This window comes from Lissotriton vulgaris, chromosome 7 (genome assembly GCF_964263255.1).
Source record: "Lissotriton vulgaris chromosome 7, aLisVul1.2, whole genome shotgun sequence".
Taxonomy (NCBI): domain Eukaryota; kingdom Metazoa; phylum Chordata; class Amphibia; order Caudata; family Salamandridae; genus Lissotriton; species Lissotriton vulgaris.
The window spans coordinates 930,854,271-930,870,683 of record NC_141695.1 but is presented as its reverse complement, the minus strand read 5'-3'; the positions used below and the strand labels follow the sequence as shown (position 1 = coordinate 930,870,683).

The window sequence follows — 16,413 nt, the reverse complement described above, 5'->3', positions numbered from 1 at the left end:
CAGCTATAGTGGACTGTCGTGAGATAATGTACCCGATTCCCAAGGAAGAATTTATGGGCGTGTCGTAGCTTGAGGGAAATGTCACCACACAACAGTCAGGGGCCATTCTGCAGGAAGTAGTGTCTCTATTCCGTGTTGTGCCACTTGGTTACAGTCACAGCAGGAGGGTCCTGTTAGGGCTCCACTCACCCTTCACTGTAATCATCCCCCAGCTTCACCAGACCCAACTATGCCATGTACCATCATATTCTCACAGCATCCACATCAGCATCCCCCTCACCCATGTATACAGACACACATCACGTCACTACATCATCCTCTTTCCTTACACAAAGGGCAAGCACCAAACCGATGCAACGATGACCCACAGACAAGACAAACTCCTGCTCCTTCTTCCACAAGCAGCTCACATCACACATGGTCACAAGGGCAGCACACTCCATCCCATCCTCATCGCCGAAATGTTGGAGTTGGACGGCAGGGTCTTCATAGAAGCGTCTGGAGTCATTCAAATGGGGGGAAGTTATTTATTCCTGTTAGAGCCTTAGGTTACAGTCACAGCAGGTAGATCATGCTAGGGGCTCCACTCTCCCTTCAGCAGCAATCACCCCTGGGCTTCACCCAGCACACACACACACATCAACATTCCATATATCATCACACTCTTACAGCACCCACTCAACATTCTATGTAGAGCATGCCCGTGCATGGAGAGAGAGGTCACATGACTACATCATCCCCTTTCCTTTCACACAACAGAAACCAGACACGCCACGTTATTACATCATCCGAGGAGTCGAGACAGTAGAGGGTGACGCTAGGGCTGCAGGTACTAAAAGTAAATGAGGAGACCAGGGCAGGGCACTCTTGTATCTTGTATCTTCTTGCTGCTCAGCTTGTATGCACGAGATGTGGAATGTTGGATGTATGGAATGTTAGTGTGTTATGAATGTCAGTTGGGTGAGGGCTGAGCAGCAGGACAGCTGCTCCTGATGAGGGTAACGTTACCACTTATTACTTATCATCTTAATTCAATAAAGTAACTTGCTTAATCAACAAGGAAGATCCAGCTTCTTATTGATTACATCATTTGGCGACGAGGATGGGATGTCTGTTTCCTCGCACATCAGGGTTGCGATGTGGATGTCTGTTGCCTCGCACGTCAGGGTTGCGAGGGCGATGTTGGTTGTCTCGCACGTCAGGGTTGCAATGGTGTTGTTTTTGTTTTGCACGTCAGAGTTGCGTTTGGGATGTCTGTTACCTCGCACGTCAGTTGTAACGTTAACCCCATCAGGAGCAGCTGTCCTGCTGCTCAGCCCTCACCCAACTGACATTCATAACACACTAACATTCCATACATCCAACATTCCACATCTCGTGCATACAAGCTGAGCAGCAGGAAGATACAAGATACAACAGGCACCCACAGGACATGTGATTGGGTCAACTGATGTGGTGACTGACTGTATGCACTCTCCTTCAAGCAGGCTGGTGGAGGGTGACAAATGTAGAGATCTCTCAAGTAATCCTCTTTCATCTCTTTGTTAGCTCAGCCAGTCCAGTTTTCATTGAATGCTGGGATTTGTAGTTCTATTTAACCAATATCAAAGACACAGGAGGCGAAGTACCAGAATTAAAACAAGAAATCCTGGGCTGGCTTAGGCACTCACGCATGGAACTGGGAAACGTGGAAGCTCTGAGACTGAGACGGGAAGATCAACTCTCGTGAAAACGGCCAGTTGGTCTCTGTTCGCTTCCTTACCCGGTCATCCCAGGTGCCCTTTAGCAGACTCCCGTCAGAACAATCATGACTGTCAGCTCTGAATGCGCTCCCTTCACCGGTCGATGCAGCGCTCATCTCCCTGGGGCCTGTGGACGGCGCACTCTGTAAAGCATCACCCCCTCCCCCCTCCTTGTCTTCCCAGCCCTCCTGAGGAGGCCAGACAGGGGCAGACTCATCGTGTCTCACACAGGAAGCAGAGACGGCCGCAAGCTGTCTGCCACACACCTGCTGACACTAACAGTAACAAGCGCTTAAAGGCACTAGACGACAACGGGCTCTCTGTCGTCTTCAGGGGAAATGGGACTGCCAGGGCTCGCCCCTAACGCACGCGCCTGCAGACCCCGCGGCGAAGGAGAGGGCCAACCCTTCAAGAGGGGCCCATTCAGGGCAAGGGCAATTAATATTTGTGAGATATGTGAACCTCAGGGGCCCCTAATCACATTCTGCAGGGAGGCCACGTCATTTTGCGTCACGCTACTGGAGACTGTGATACCAAAAAGACCACAGCCCTCCACCCCCTGGCGGAATGTGTGGGAAAGTTACATCGCTGCCCTCACCTGCAGTCTAAATGTACATCTACCAGCACTCTGCCTCCCTTCGGCCACCCCAATGGACTAAGTTATCAGAAGAATGTTGGGAAGTGCCCAGCATCTAAAGTTGCTGAATGACTACCTGTCATGAAGTTTTTTTTCCAGAACAGGGCATACTGGGACCTGAAGTCTTGGTTCGCTTCAGTTTATTTAAATTAACTAAAACAATTGAATATTATGATTTGTAAAAGAAAAGCCTGAGCTGGAGCATTGCGTCCTCGGCTAAATAGAGCAGTCTGCACTGGCATAATATCAAATAATGCACTCCCCCCCTCTTTAGAATGTGGTGGGGGACCCCGAGACTGCCATATCGCATAGTCACAGTTTTTGTACTGAATGAGGCTCCCCTAATGGGCGTTCATCCCACATCTCCAGCACAGTGTGGACTGCAGGGGCCGGCGATTAACCCCTAGTCAAGGTCAAACAGGCCTACATGGTCAGCGTGTGGGCCCGTGACTTTTGGCTCTTTGTGGGGCCATTTTATTATCGGATGGGCCGGTTTTTACTGCTGATTTTCCCGATAGAAAAACAAACTTTGCCAGTAGCACGCTCAAATCTATGCAGTCTTCAATACCTTACCAAACACTTACATAGCATGTCCGTACAAGTTCGAAAGTGCCCCAAATTGCAAACATGAGCTGCGCTTTCGCTATTTAATTCACTATAGGGGCCACTTTTATTTTGGTCCCCAGGCATATTTTCTGGCCCAGTCCTACCCTGGCCTACTCATCCGGTAACCTTAGCTGCGCCACAAAGGTTACTACATTGGGTTCACCCTAAATCACTGGTTGAACAGTAGTACTGAAATGTCAGACCTACATTTCTTGTACAGTGAACATCAGAACAATGATTCATGCATCCCTCCGGGCCGTATACCCTTTGCGAGCATAACTGCGTGGTACTGTGTCTGCCCTAAAAAAGTGGCCATAATTATTAATCTTGACCATATGTTGCCCAAGGCACACGAACTGTCAGATTCTAGTGCGATTTAGAATAATCACTCGTGTTAAAACAATAACTCGATCACTATATCGTGCGTACGACTACAGTTTGTGCAGCAGCCCACTGAGCTATGCTACTCGTCCTGCCTCTTAACAGACAGGCCTGCCTTCCTCAGACACAGACAGGTGACTGCCCTCTGGCGTCTGACAGCCCAGACCGGTGTCGTGCACCTCCTCAGAAGATAATCACTAACAATGGCTGCTTATTTACCACATGGGATACAGCATGAATTGTTTCTGGCACTAATGATAAATATTATTACCCACATTTATGGTAAGTATTTTGTAATCGTGATTTGGACCAGATACTTGAACTTTTGTTTATTTTCAGATTTTTGCATCTGGCGAACTAATCGACCGACAAGAGAGCTGTATGGATTCCGAGTTCAATATTTGTTTGACTTCCCTCGGGTTTCTGACAGCGCAAGCTTTTCACCCTGTCTGTTAAATGCCACATGCTTCTCACACTGTCCTTGCACCACAAGCTCCTCACACTGTTTGTCTTTGCACCAAAAGCTCCCCACACGGTTTGTCCTTGCACCACAAGTTCCCCACAGTGTTTATCGTTGCACCACAAGTTCCTCACACTTCGTCTTTGCACCAAACGTACCTCACGCTCCTCACACTGTTTATCCTTGCACCACAAGCTCCTCACACTGTTTGTCCTTGCACCAAAAGCTCCCCACACGGTTTGTCCTTGCACCACAAGTTCCTCACACTTCGTCTTTGCACCACAAGCTCCTCAAAATGTTTGTCCTTGCACCAAAAGCTCCCCACACGGTTTGTCCTTGCACCACAAGTTCCTCACACTTTGTCTTTGCACCACAAGCTCCTCACACTGTTTTTTCTTGCACCAAAAGCTCCCCACACGGTTTGTCCTTGCACCACAAGTTCCTCACACTTCGTCTTTGCACCACACGTACCATACGCTCCTCATACTGTTTATCCTTGCACCACAAGCTCCTCACACTGTTTGTCCTTGCACCACAAGATCCTCATACTGTTTATCCTTGCACCACAAGCTCCAGTGTTTGTCCTTGCACCAAAAGCTCCTCACACTTCGTCTTTACAAGACACGCACCACACGCTCCTCACACTGTTTGCCCTTGCACTACAAGCTCCTCACACTGTCTGTCCTTGCACCACAAGCTCCTTACACTGATTGCCCTTGCACCACAAGCTCCTCACACTGTCTGTCCTTGCACCACAAGCTCCTCACGCTGTTTGCCCTTGCACCACAAGCTCCTCACACTGTCTATCCTTGCACCACAAGCTCCTCACACGGTTTGTCCTTGCACCACAAGTTCCCCACAGTGTTTATCGTTGCACCACAAGTTCCTCACACTTCGTCTTTGCACCAAACGAACCACACGTTCCTCACACTGTTTGCCCTTGCACCACAAGCTCCTCACACTGTCTATCCTTGCACCACAAGCACCTCACATTGACCTTGCACCACAAGCACCTCAAACTATTTGTGTGCTCCAAGCGCCTCACAGCCTGTTCATATGAAACAAGCTCCTTGCACTATTTGTCCTTGGACCACAAGCTCCTCACACTGTTTTCCCTTGCACCACAAGCTCCTCGCACTGTTTTCCCTAACACCACAAGCTCATCACACTGTCCTTGCACCACATCTCCTCACACTGTCTATCCTTCGACCATAAGCTTCTCACAATGTTCGTCCTTGCACCCAAAGCTCCTCACACTTCGTCTTTGCACAACACGCACCACATGCTCCTCACACTGTTTGCCCTTGCACCTCAATCTCCTCACCCTGTTTGTCCTTGCACTACAAGCTGCTCACACTGTCTGGCCTTGCACCACAAGCTCCTCACCCTGTTTGCCCTTGCACCACAAGCTTCTCACACTGTCTGTCCTTGCACCACAAGCCCCTCACACTGTTTGTCCTTGCACCACAAGCACCTCACATTGTCCTTGCACCACAAGCTCCTCACAATGTCTGTCCTTCCACCATAAGCACCTCACACTATTTGTGTGCTCCAAGTGCCTCACAGCATGTTCATACGAAACAAGCTCCTTGCACTATTTGTCTTTGCACCACAAACTCCTCACACTGTTTTCCCTTGCACCACAAGCTCCTCACACTGTTTGCCCTTGCATCACAAGCTCCTCACACTGTCCTTGCACCACAAGCTCCTCAAACTGTCTATCCTTACACCATATGCTACTCACACTGTTTGCCCTTGCACCACAAGCTCCTCCCACTGTTTGCCCTTGCACCACAAGCTCCTCACACTGCCTGCCCTTGCACCACAAGCACCTCACACTGTCCTTGTACCACAAGGTCCTCACACTGTCTGTCCCTGCACCATAAGCACCTAACACTATTTGGGTGCTCTAAAGGCGTCACAGCCTGTTCGTAACGAAACAAGCTCCTCATACTATTTGTCCTTGCACCACAAGCTCCTCACACTGTTTTCGGTTGTCCCACAAGCTCCTTACACTGTTTGTCCTTACACCACAAGCTCCTCCCACTGTCTTTGCACCACAAGCTCCTCACTGTCTGTCCTTGCACCAAAAGCTCCTCACACTGTCCTTGCATCAAAAGCTCCTCACACTGTCCTTGCACCAAAAGCTCCTCACACTGTCCTTGCATTAAAAGCTCCTCACACTGTCTGTCCTTGCACCATAAGCTTCTCACACTATTTGTCCTTGCACAAAAAGCTCCTCACACTGCCCTTGCATTACAAGCTCCTCACACTGTTTGCCCTTGCACCACCGACTCCTCACAATGTATGCCCTTGCACCACATGCTCCTCACATTGTCCTTGCACCGCAAGCTCCTCACACTGTCTGTCCTTGCACCACAAGCTCCTCACACTATTTGTTCTTGCCACAGAAGCTCCTCACTGTCCTTGCACCACAGGCTACTCACACTGTTTGCCCTTACGCAACAAGCTCCTCACACTGTTTGCGCTAGCACCACAAGCTCCTCACACTATTTGCGCTTGCACAACAAGCTCCTCACACTTTGTCCTTGCACCAAAAGCTCCTCAAACTGTTTGTCTATGCAGCACAAGCTCCTTACACTATTCATCATTTTGTCTCAGGCCTCGCGGGGGATCCATGCACACCGAGCTCCTCAGCCTGTTAACATGTCCAGACACTGTAGTGGTGCTGAAAACATTTTTAGAGTGGGGTACAGGCCGATAACATGTTCGCATGTGCGACAGTCTACATTGAAAACACAACCAATGCTGCTAGAAGAAAAAAAACATCTGAAGGGCCCCTTTATTGTTTATTATCTAGCACAAATGTGCTGTAGCCAACAATATAATGATTACATTCACTAGGAGAGTGTATATATTCCTTGTAATCGACTTGCACGGGACAGAGTGGCTGCAGATATCCTACAAAGTCCCTTGCCTGGGAGAGAGTAGTTAAAGCTTACACGTGCTCCCTTTCCATAGAGAGGTTAGTACTATATACTGCCTGCCCCCCAACCAGGAGTTTGTGTTGGCAAAAGTGCTGTTGTGGAACTATTTCAACTTGCTCTCTATCTTCTTTACAGGAGCCAGAATACGTGGTAACTGTCGCTGGTGGTTGGTTGTGTCTGCATGGGATGGATTTTTGTGGTTTGTGGATTTGAAGAATGACAGTGTCCATTTGGTGGATGGACAAAACTTACAGCAGACCCCTTTCAAGAGGTTCAACCATTCACAAAGTCATACCTCAGACTAGAAAAAGGTGCTGTGATAACATTCTTATGCAAAAAGAACAATTGATAAACAGAATGCAGAACAGTGTCATACATTCACCCCAGTACAGAGAACTGGGCCTAAATCCATCATTTTTTTGCTCACCATGCCATTCCAGTTTGGACCCAGCCATATGTAAATCAGTCTTGAACCTGCGCTAAATGGGAACAGTCCAGCCCCAACTGCCAGGCCAGGTCCTCCCTGGACTGGAAACAAGCATCCTAGGACTGGATTCGGGGTTTCACCACTCATCAGCCAGGATAGCTGACTCCAGTGGCATGGAGAGCATGGGAGTAGGTTGTATGCCATACAAATACTAATTAACAATAACTCCATACAAACAAGTATTGCCCACACCAATGCCCGTCTATATACTAAGTGAAATTACTTCTTCATATATTAGTAAGTTTAATTTCCACAAATTGACCTCGCACACCAAATAACTGTATAATAAGCACAATGTCAGTACTCAATCAACATTCGTTTTTGCTATTTTTATCTGCGAGTGTTTGAACAAATAAAGAAAGAATAAAACGAAGAAAACTGACTTGAGCTAATTTCTTGGGAGAACAGTTGGACTTTATCCTTGTTACAAAACGAATGTTGATTGAGTACTGACATTGTGCTTATTATACAGTTATTTGGTGTGCGAGGTCAATTTGTGGAAATTAGATGTACAGAACAAATTCTTATTTGTTCTACGTTGGGATCTAGGGGGTTGTATCCCAGACCATTCGCACCCTCACTTTGACTAATATTAGGAACTTGACTCTTGGTGCGGCCCTTAAAGCCTCAATCCCCTTCCTTGTTGTGACATATATTAGTAAGTTTGTCTGCAGTATTTATATAGCGCAAGCCTAGCAAAGAGGCACCAGGTAGCTTTAAAGGGTAAAAGAAAGTCACCAGGTGATAGGAGGGATAGCTAGTTTGTGTACTGTTACCACGTCGTGATATTGAGTTCTTTCCTAAATTGGAGCACGATTGGGGAAGTGTTTATGGATACAGGGATATAGTTTCAGAATCTGGGTGCATAGACCTGTTGTCCTGTTTTTTTAAATGTTTTGCTGTCTTTTTTCGACTCCAGTCGAATAGTGTCCTGGCTGCACGTGTGCTGATAGCCACACATGTGAGCTTGTCAGCCAAGTTAGACAAAGGAGCTGGTTCTAATGGCTTTGTAGATGTTGCAGCTGGTTTGAAAATGGTGCAGGATGGCAAGGGGAGCCATTAGTGTTCCATCAGGGTGGGGTGATGTGGACATAATTCTTCAGACCATTAATGATGACTGCTGCAGTATGTATGGTGCCCTTGAGGGGGGCCAGTGTGGAGTCTAGGAGGCAACGAAGAAGGTCATTGCCACCATCCATATGTAAGAGTAGAAGGGCTAGAAGAACTGTTTTTGAAGGTGCTTGCTGGGAAGAATGGTTTCACATTCCTAAGTAAAAAAGCTGGTACCAGGCCTTCCTGGTTTTAGCTGGTGATGTGCTCCTTGGGGTGATGTCTGCATCAAAGGAAATCTAAGTGACTTGGCTCGGAGTAAAAGTTTGGGTCTGAATCCACCCCGGTTCCAGCTGTTGAACCTGGTTTAGACTAGGTATTGTTTTTGTTCTTGGTGAATAGCAGGCATTTTGGTTTGGTGGGGTTAAGCTTCAGGTGCTGGACATTCAAGCCTGGACTAAGTGCATGCAGTGTTTGAGGTGCTGGATGTCTGGAGTAGAAGAGACTTTCAATATAGGTGTGTGTTGTCATCATATGGATGACATTTTGAAGTGCTCTGTGAGTAGTACTCCAAAGGGCTCCATATAAAGGTGGCAGATGATTGAAGGCAACTTTGAACTTTGTTATGTTATGTTAGTGATATTTATAAAGCGCACTGCTGCCCAAGGGCTTCCTGGCGCTATGTAAGATGTCCTCCTAAGGCCTGATCACAGGGTTACTTCCTCCTCTAAGAGTTAAATAGCCAAGTTTTCAGGGCCTTCCTAAAGGCAAGCAGCTCTGTGATGCCTCTGATAGAAGGAGGAAGGGAATTCCACGCTTACAAATAAACTCCTACCTCCCCAGTTGGCCTATTTGGCCCGAGGGATGCGAATGAGCTTGGCTTCAGAAGAGCGCAAGGATCTTTTAGGAATATACCAGTCGGTATTTTGGATCAGATGGTTTGGACCCATGGAATGGAGTGACTTGTGAGTGATGCATAAGGCCTTAAACAAGACTCGCTTCCTAACAAGCAGCCAGTGCAGCTTTCTAACTTCGCCTGAAACAGATTGATGCTTTAGAGTGCCTGACAGTAATCTGACTGCTGCATTCTGTACAAGTTGCAGTTTCCTTAAAAGACCTTCCTGCAAGTTGACATACAGGCCATTACAATAGTCCAGCCTGGACATTGCTAAGGCCGTAACCACTGTCTTCTGACATTCAGTGGGCAGATAGGGCAGTATTTTTTTACATGATTTTAGAATATAGGAGGTGGTAGAAACAACAGAATTTACTTGATCCTTATGGGACAGCTTATTATCGATTAGGAACCCTGGGTTTTTTACTTTCCTAACTGGTGTTGGTAGAGGGCCCAGGGAAACTGGCCACCATGCTGGGGTTCAGAATTGGGGGTTGTTCCTGAACAGTATCAGCTCTGTTTTGGCAGAATTGAGATTTAAACAATTCTGGGCCATCCAGCCACCCACTTCTGTCATACAGTCGTGAAACCGACTTGCTGGCACCTGAGTTTCGTTAGGATGCATCAACACCACAATCTAGGTGTTGTCAGCGTATGAGGTCAGCTTGAACCCAAAGGATCTAATAAGGGGAGCAAGCTGAGAGACATAAACATTGAAGAGCGAGGGGCTCATAGATGACCCTTGTGGGACCCCACAGGGGAGGGAGAATTACTTTGCAGCAAAGTTGCCAAGTGTGACTGTCTGTACTCTGTCTGCTAGGAATGATTTGATCAGTTTCCAGGCCTCAGTAGGTTATCTGGATGTTCTGAGACCTGGAGGTGCATATAGGAATAAACTGGTGTTAATTTGAAAGTTAGGACGAGAACCAGTGAAGAACATTTACATTGAATCCCACTTAACACTTCACGCTGTGGAGGAGGGTGGGGTGGCCAGAGGAGTCAAAGGCACCTGAGATGTCGTGTAATATCAGGAGACATGTTTTGTCCTTATCTGTGGCCAGGAGGGCATCACCTAATATCCATAAGGCAGCTGTCTCCATGCCGGAACATGATATGATGCCGGATTGATAGTTGTACAAGAGATGGATAGCATTTATGTGATCTTGAAGTTGCGCATAAACTGCTTTTGAGTGATCAGCCAGTAGTTGGCAAGTTCAGCAGAGTCAAAATCAGGAGGATCTGACCTGTTTTGGGAACTTCAGGGAAGATGTCTTGATTGAGGAAGGGATTGATGATGATGAGTACCGGTGAGAGAGCTTAGGTGGAAATGGTCTAATGATGAATGAGGGCAAGCCATCATCTTCATAGACACTGACTTTGAGGAAGATGAGTATGCTGGCGAGATTGTTGAGAAACAAGGTTTGAAAGAGGACCATAGGGCGCTGCTGTGCAAAGGAGAGGGTGGAAAAGGAGAAGGAAGTTTGTTGCGATATGCTGTTGTATCTTCTATAATTTTCATAGAGTAACTCGTTGATGGGGTTGCACTAGTCTCTGGAGTGTGGGATTGGAGGCCCAGGCAGCGTGTTGATGCAGTACTTCTACATCTACACTATTTAACACCTACATGGCTCCCTGGATGAAGTGGTCTCCCCATTTGGGGTAAAAACCATCACATACGCTGATGACACCCAAATGGTGGTCTCTTTTCCGCTAGAGAGTGCTCAAATCAAAAACCTTCATGACTGCCTTGAAGGGATCTATCAGTGGATGTGTGATTCAAGACTGAAACTGAACGGCTCTAAAACCGAGCTCATGCTACTGGGACCACAAACATCACCCCTCCCCAGCGCAATGTGGCCATCTTGCCTAGGGACCCTTCCCCAACCTAAGCCGGAGCTCAAAAGTCTGGGTTTCTGGTTAGAACAGGACCTTTCTCTTAAAACCCAGGCAAAAAAAAACGCAGGTACCTGCGTAGGCCTACTTCGCTCAGCCAGGAAAATTCTCCCCCTGCTCCCTGCCCCCTCTCAAAAGCTCCTAATACAAGGGCTGATATCATCGAGGCTAGATTATGGCAATGCCCTTTTCCTGGCAGCCCCTGAAACAACCTTGAACATCTTGCAGAGAACTCAAAATGCCGCTGCTAGGCTCCTGACAGGCACCTCCCGCAGAACATCAGCTAAACCTGCATTGAAGACCCTTCACTGGCTCCCAATCCGTGAAAGGGTCAAATTCAAGGCACTATGTATAACGCACAAAGCTCTACAAGGTCAGGGTCCCCCATTGCATACAACTAGGCTCTTCCCATATAAACCCAACAGATCTCCGCGTTCCTCCCATGGTAACTTGGCCACAGTACATAAAATTAAGAAAGCCCGTACTGGAGGACGTCGTTTCTCAGTTGCAGCAGCAATACTGTGGAACGCCCTACCTATCCATCATCGAGCAGAAACGAATCACAACAAATTTCGCAAGCTTCTCAAAACCCACCTGTTCCCACAATAATCTGCCTATTCCCTTCCCGTTTTGCTTCCCCCCTCAGTGGCTAGTACAATCCCAGCGCTGGGACGCCCCCGGGCAGCCATGCGCTCTAGAAATCCCGTTTTCATTTCATTTCATCTATTGATTGTCTGCTTGAATTGGAAGATTCATTGACGATAATAGAGTACTACTTGACTTTGGCTGATGTGATGAGCTGTTTGTATGATGAGCAGAGGGACTTCTAGAGGGTGTTGTCAGGGGCTGTGTTTTACATCTATTTTAGTTCATGTCTGCAGATAGAGCATTTGCTATCAGCAAGGTCTTTGGAGTACCAGGGAGCGGAAGGGCTGGGCTTGCACTTTGTATCAGTTGCAGCACAGATCCATTGAATAGATGAATGGGCAACTGTGAAAATGGATAAACACTGTATAGCTGGACGACGGAGTGCATGAGTGTGCAGCTGATTAATGGTTGAGTGCATGGATGGGTATTTGAATCGGTGAGGGCATAGATCAATAGTGAATAGGTGAGTGGAGGGATCGCTTGATGAATTAAAGAAGAAATGTATGCACGGATGCAGAAAGATTACACCAATATTATAGGCTGAGGCCCTAACAGACATCATAATACTATTAAAATGGACAATATTATGCCAGTGAAAACAATACACCAGACTTGGCACTATTGTGGTAACAATGCTTAAAATATATACAGGTTTGCTACAATTGTGCCACTGCTAGGATTAGCGGTAAGTTAAGGATAGGTTATGGCGAACAAAGCGGTACAAAAGGGGGTGGTGATGGACGGAGCATCTGAACCAATCAACCACTCACACCCAGTCAACAGATATGGTTTAATCCATTACCGTTCTTTAGCCCACTCTGCCACCCCAGTTCAGACATGGCCATATGCAAATCAGTCTGGCCCTGTGCCTCATGGGAACAGTCCAGCCCGAACTGCCAAGCCATGCGTTTCCTGGACCGGATTCAAGCCTCCTAGGACCGGTTTCTGGCATTCCAGCCGTCTTCAGCCCAGCTTGCTTGAATCCAGTTGCAATGTGAACAAGGGACTCACGTCTGAGCATACCCTGCCACACTTATGGCGGCCAAAAGCGGTACAAAAAGGGGGTGGTGATGGACGGAGCATCTGAATCAATCAAACACTCACACCCAGTCAAAAGATCTGGGTTTAATCCATCACCGTTCTTTAGCCCACTCTGCCACCCCAGTTCAGACATGGCCATATGCAAATCAGTCTGGCCCTGTGCCTCATGGGAACAGTCCAGCCCGAACTGCCAAGCCATGCGTTCCCTGGACCAGATTCAAGCCTCCTAGGACCGGTTTCTGGCATTCCAGCCGTCTTCAGCCCGGCTTGCTTGAATCCAGTTGCAATGTGAACAAGGGACTCGCGTCTGAGCATACCCTGCCACACTTATGGCGGCCAAAAGCGGTACAAAAGGGGGTGGTGATGGACGGAGCATCTGAATCAATCAAACACTCACACCCAGTCAAAAGATCTGGGTTTAATCCATCACCGTTCTTTAGCACAGGAAATGGGAGGTCCTACAGCATCTGACAACACGGGTTAAATAAGGTTCTATAGCATGAAGCAGCACAGTAAGTGTGAGGTCCTATAGCATCTGAGAACAAGGGATGTGTGAGGTTCTACAGCATCTGATGACACAACAGAGTACCGTATGTGGAAGCACAGACTCCAGGAGTATCTCTCTCGCATCAAATGCCAGAGAATGTGTAAGGTAATATAGCATCAGATGACAAAGAAGGTTCTGGGTTCAAGTTGTGTGAGGTTTTAAAGCTTCCGACAGTGCAGAGTGTGCAGCCTTCTATAGCATCGGACAGTCCGGGATGTTTGAGGTTCTACGGCCTATAATGGCACAGGCTGAATAGGGTGTTATAGCATCTGAGAGTACAGCGTGTTCTGTTGTATAGTATCTGATGGCACAGGGTGAATAAGATTCTGTAACATTTGATGACACAGGAGGTGCGATGTTCCACAGCATCTGATGGAAGAAGATGGTACTGCAGTTCCGGACTACGCAGATTGGGTAAATTGCTATAGCATCTGATGGAACGGTATGTGTGGCGATTTTATTGCATCTGGCGACACAAGTTGTGTGAGGTTCAGAGGAATTTCGGTGCACACAATGCGTGACACTGGGTGGCCTTTGAGGGACAGAATGTGTGTTATTTTTGGGTAATCGCAGAGTCAGCTCATTGACCAAGGACTTACTGTTTCCCACCAGCTGCCGTTTTCCGCTACTGGAGTAGCACTTCATACCAGCAGAAGCCCCACAGCGCGACTGGGAGAGGGAGCCGCAGAGGAGGACGAGGCGCCGGCCCCAGGACTGCGAGGACCAGCATTCACCATCTACAGCTGGTCCTCTTCCTGCGTGAGCCGCGCCCCCTTCCAGTGCCCCGCCCCCAACGAACCGCGATAACTTCTCGTGACACCCGCTGCGCGGGTGCCACTCGCAGAGTCAGCTCATTGACCAAGGACTTACTGTTTCCCACCAGCTGCCGTTTTCCGCTACTGGAGTAGCACTTCATACCAGCAGAAGCCCCACAGCGCGACTGGGAGAGGGAGCCGCAGAGGAGGACGAGGCGCCGGCCCCAGGACTGCGAGGACCAGCATTCACCATCTACAGCTGGTCCTCTTCCTGCGTGAGCCGCGCCCCCTTCCAGTGCCCCGCCCCCAACGAACCGCGATAACTTCTCGTGACACCCGCTGCGCGGGTGCCACTCGCAGAGTCAGCTCATTGACCAAGGACTTACTGTTTCCCACCAGCTGCCGTTTTCCGCTACTGGAGTAGCACTTCATACCAGCAGAAGCCCCACAGCGCGACTGGGAGAGGGAGCCGCAGAGGAGGACGAGGCGCCGGCCCCAGGACTGCGAGGACCAGCATTCACCATCTACAGCTGGTCCTCTTCCTGCGTGAGCCGCGCCCCCTTCCAGTGCCCCGCCCCCAACGAACCGCGATAACTTCTCGTGACACCCGCTGCGCGGGTGCCACTCGCAGAGTCAGCTCATTGACCAAGGACTTACTGTTTCCCACCAGCTGCCGTTTTCCGCTACTGGAGTAGCACTTCATACCAGCAGAAGCCCCACAGCGCGACTGGGAGAGGGAGCCGCAGAGGAGGACGAGGCGCCGGCCCCAGGACTGCGAGGACCAGCATTCACCATCTACAGCTGGTCCTCTTCCTGCGTGAGCCGCGCCCCCTTCCAGTGCCCCGCCCCCAACGAACCGCGATAACTTCTCGTGACACCCGCTGCGCGGGTGCCACTCGCAGAGTCAGCTCATTGACCAAGGACTTACTGTTTCCCACCAGCTGCCGTTTTCCGCTACTGGAGTAGCACTTCATACCAGCAGAAGCCCCACAGCGCGACTGGGAGAGGGAGCCGCAGAGGAGGACGAGGCGCCGGCCCCAGGACTGCGAGGACCAGCATTCACCATCTACAGCTGGTCCTCTTCCTGCGTGAGCCGCGCCCCCTTCCAGTGCCCCGCCCCCAACGAACCGCGATAACTTCTCGTGACACCAGCTGCGCGGGACGCGCGCGGGACGCAGCCCGGGCGAAGCCCGGGCCAAGGGCGGGCCCGTTGTTGCCCGTTAGTGCCCGATAGAGACCGGACCGGGCCATCTCTCTTACATTGACAATCCGGTAACAAACAACATGCCTCCCAAAACCAGAAGTACCTCGAAATCCAAATCGAAGTCCAAACACGCGCAGGAGGTAGCTCAGGTAACAGGCCCCATCGACCTGTTTATATCGCGGGTCCATGAAACAATAAATCAAAGCATAGCCCTCATGGAAAAGAGGGTTTCATTGGACCTCATGAGCGCAAATGCCAAGCGCTCATCACTCGGCGCCATAGCGAATGCTGCTTCTCCAATCAATCTGACCTCCCAAAACAGTTCACTCCCAGTGCTCCCTTTAACCACGGAATTCAATACTGTTCCTTCTGTAGTTGACTTGTCAGTTACTCACTCCGAGTTGGAATCCTCATCACTATCCTCAGAAGATTTGGAAGCAACTCCTGATCTAGCTGGCTGTCACTCACAAGGAGATATCCAAACGCACGACAATCCACCCCAGCACGACGCACGGGAAAGAGCAACATCAGAAACCCGATTACCATGCAGCGAAAAAATACAAAACTCATCCGCACACAACACAAATTCCCCATGCACTAATAGTATACTACATATTCCTGACTGCACTCTCCCGCACAAGCCAATATCCAACATCAATAACCAAACCGAGCAATGTAGGACCTGTAGCATTACAACCCAAGTTTTAACTACCACCAAGGACTTACTCTACCAATATCTGAAACCCATCCAGCTGAGCATAAGAAACCTTGAGGCTCAATTAACGATAATATCAGCTACTCTCTTAGACACAAACACCAGGATAGATGTAAAAGGTCAGCGTAACACCACACACCCATCAAGAAGGCAAAACCAGAAACAAAACCAGAAAGTAGCCAATCATACAAACACAACACACACAGTACAAACGAACCCCAATCCGCCGATAATCACGCCCAAACCAATTACAAATGCACACCACCCCCAGCAGGAGAAACCAATACTACAGAAGTCAGCACAACAAAGTAAAGGGCAACAGATAGCTACAAAAAGTAAGGCTGAGTCACAAAGCATATGTCCAGCACAAAACTTAGATTCCAGCAGAACCCCCCAGGTGAAAC

The 16,413-nt window shown here is 48.8% G+C and overlaps 1 protein-coding gene across 1 annotated transcript in view; it reads right to left on the bottom strand.

Annotated features, from left to right (window-relative positions):
- Nucleotides 1-16,413, bottom strand: part of FCHSD1 (FCH and double SH3 domains 1) — a 309,094-nt gene that overhangs the window by 260,776 nt on the left and 31,905 nt on the right. The window lies entirely within an intron of this gene.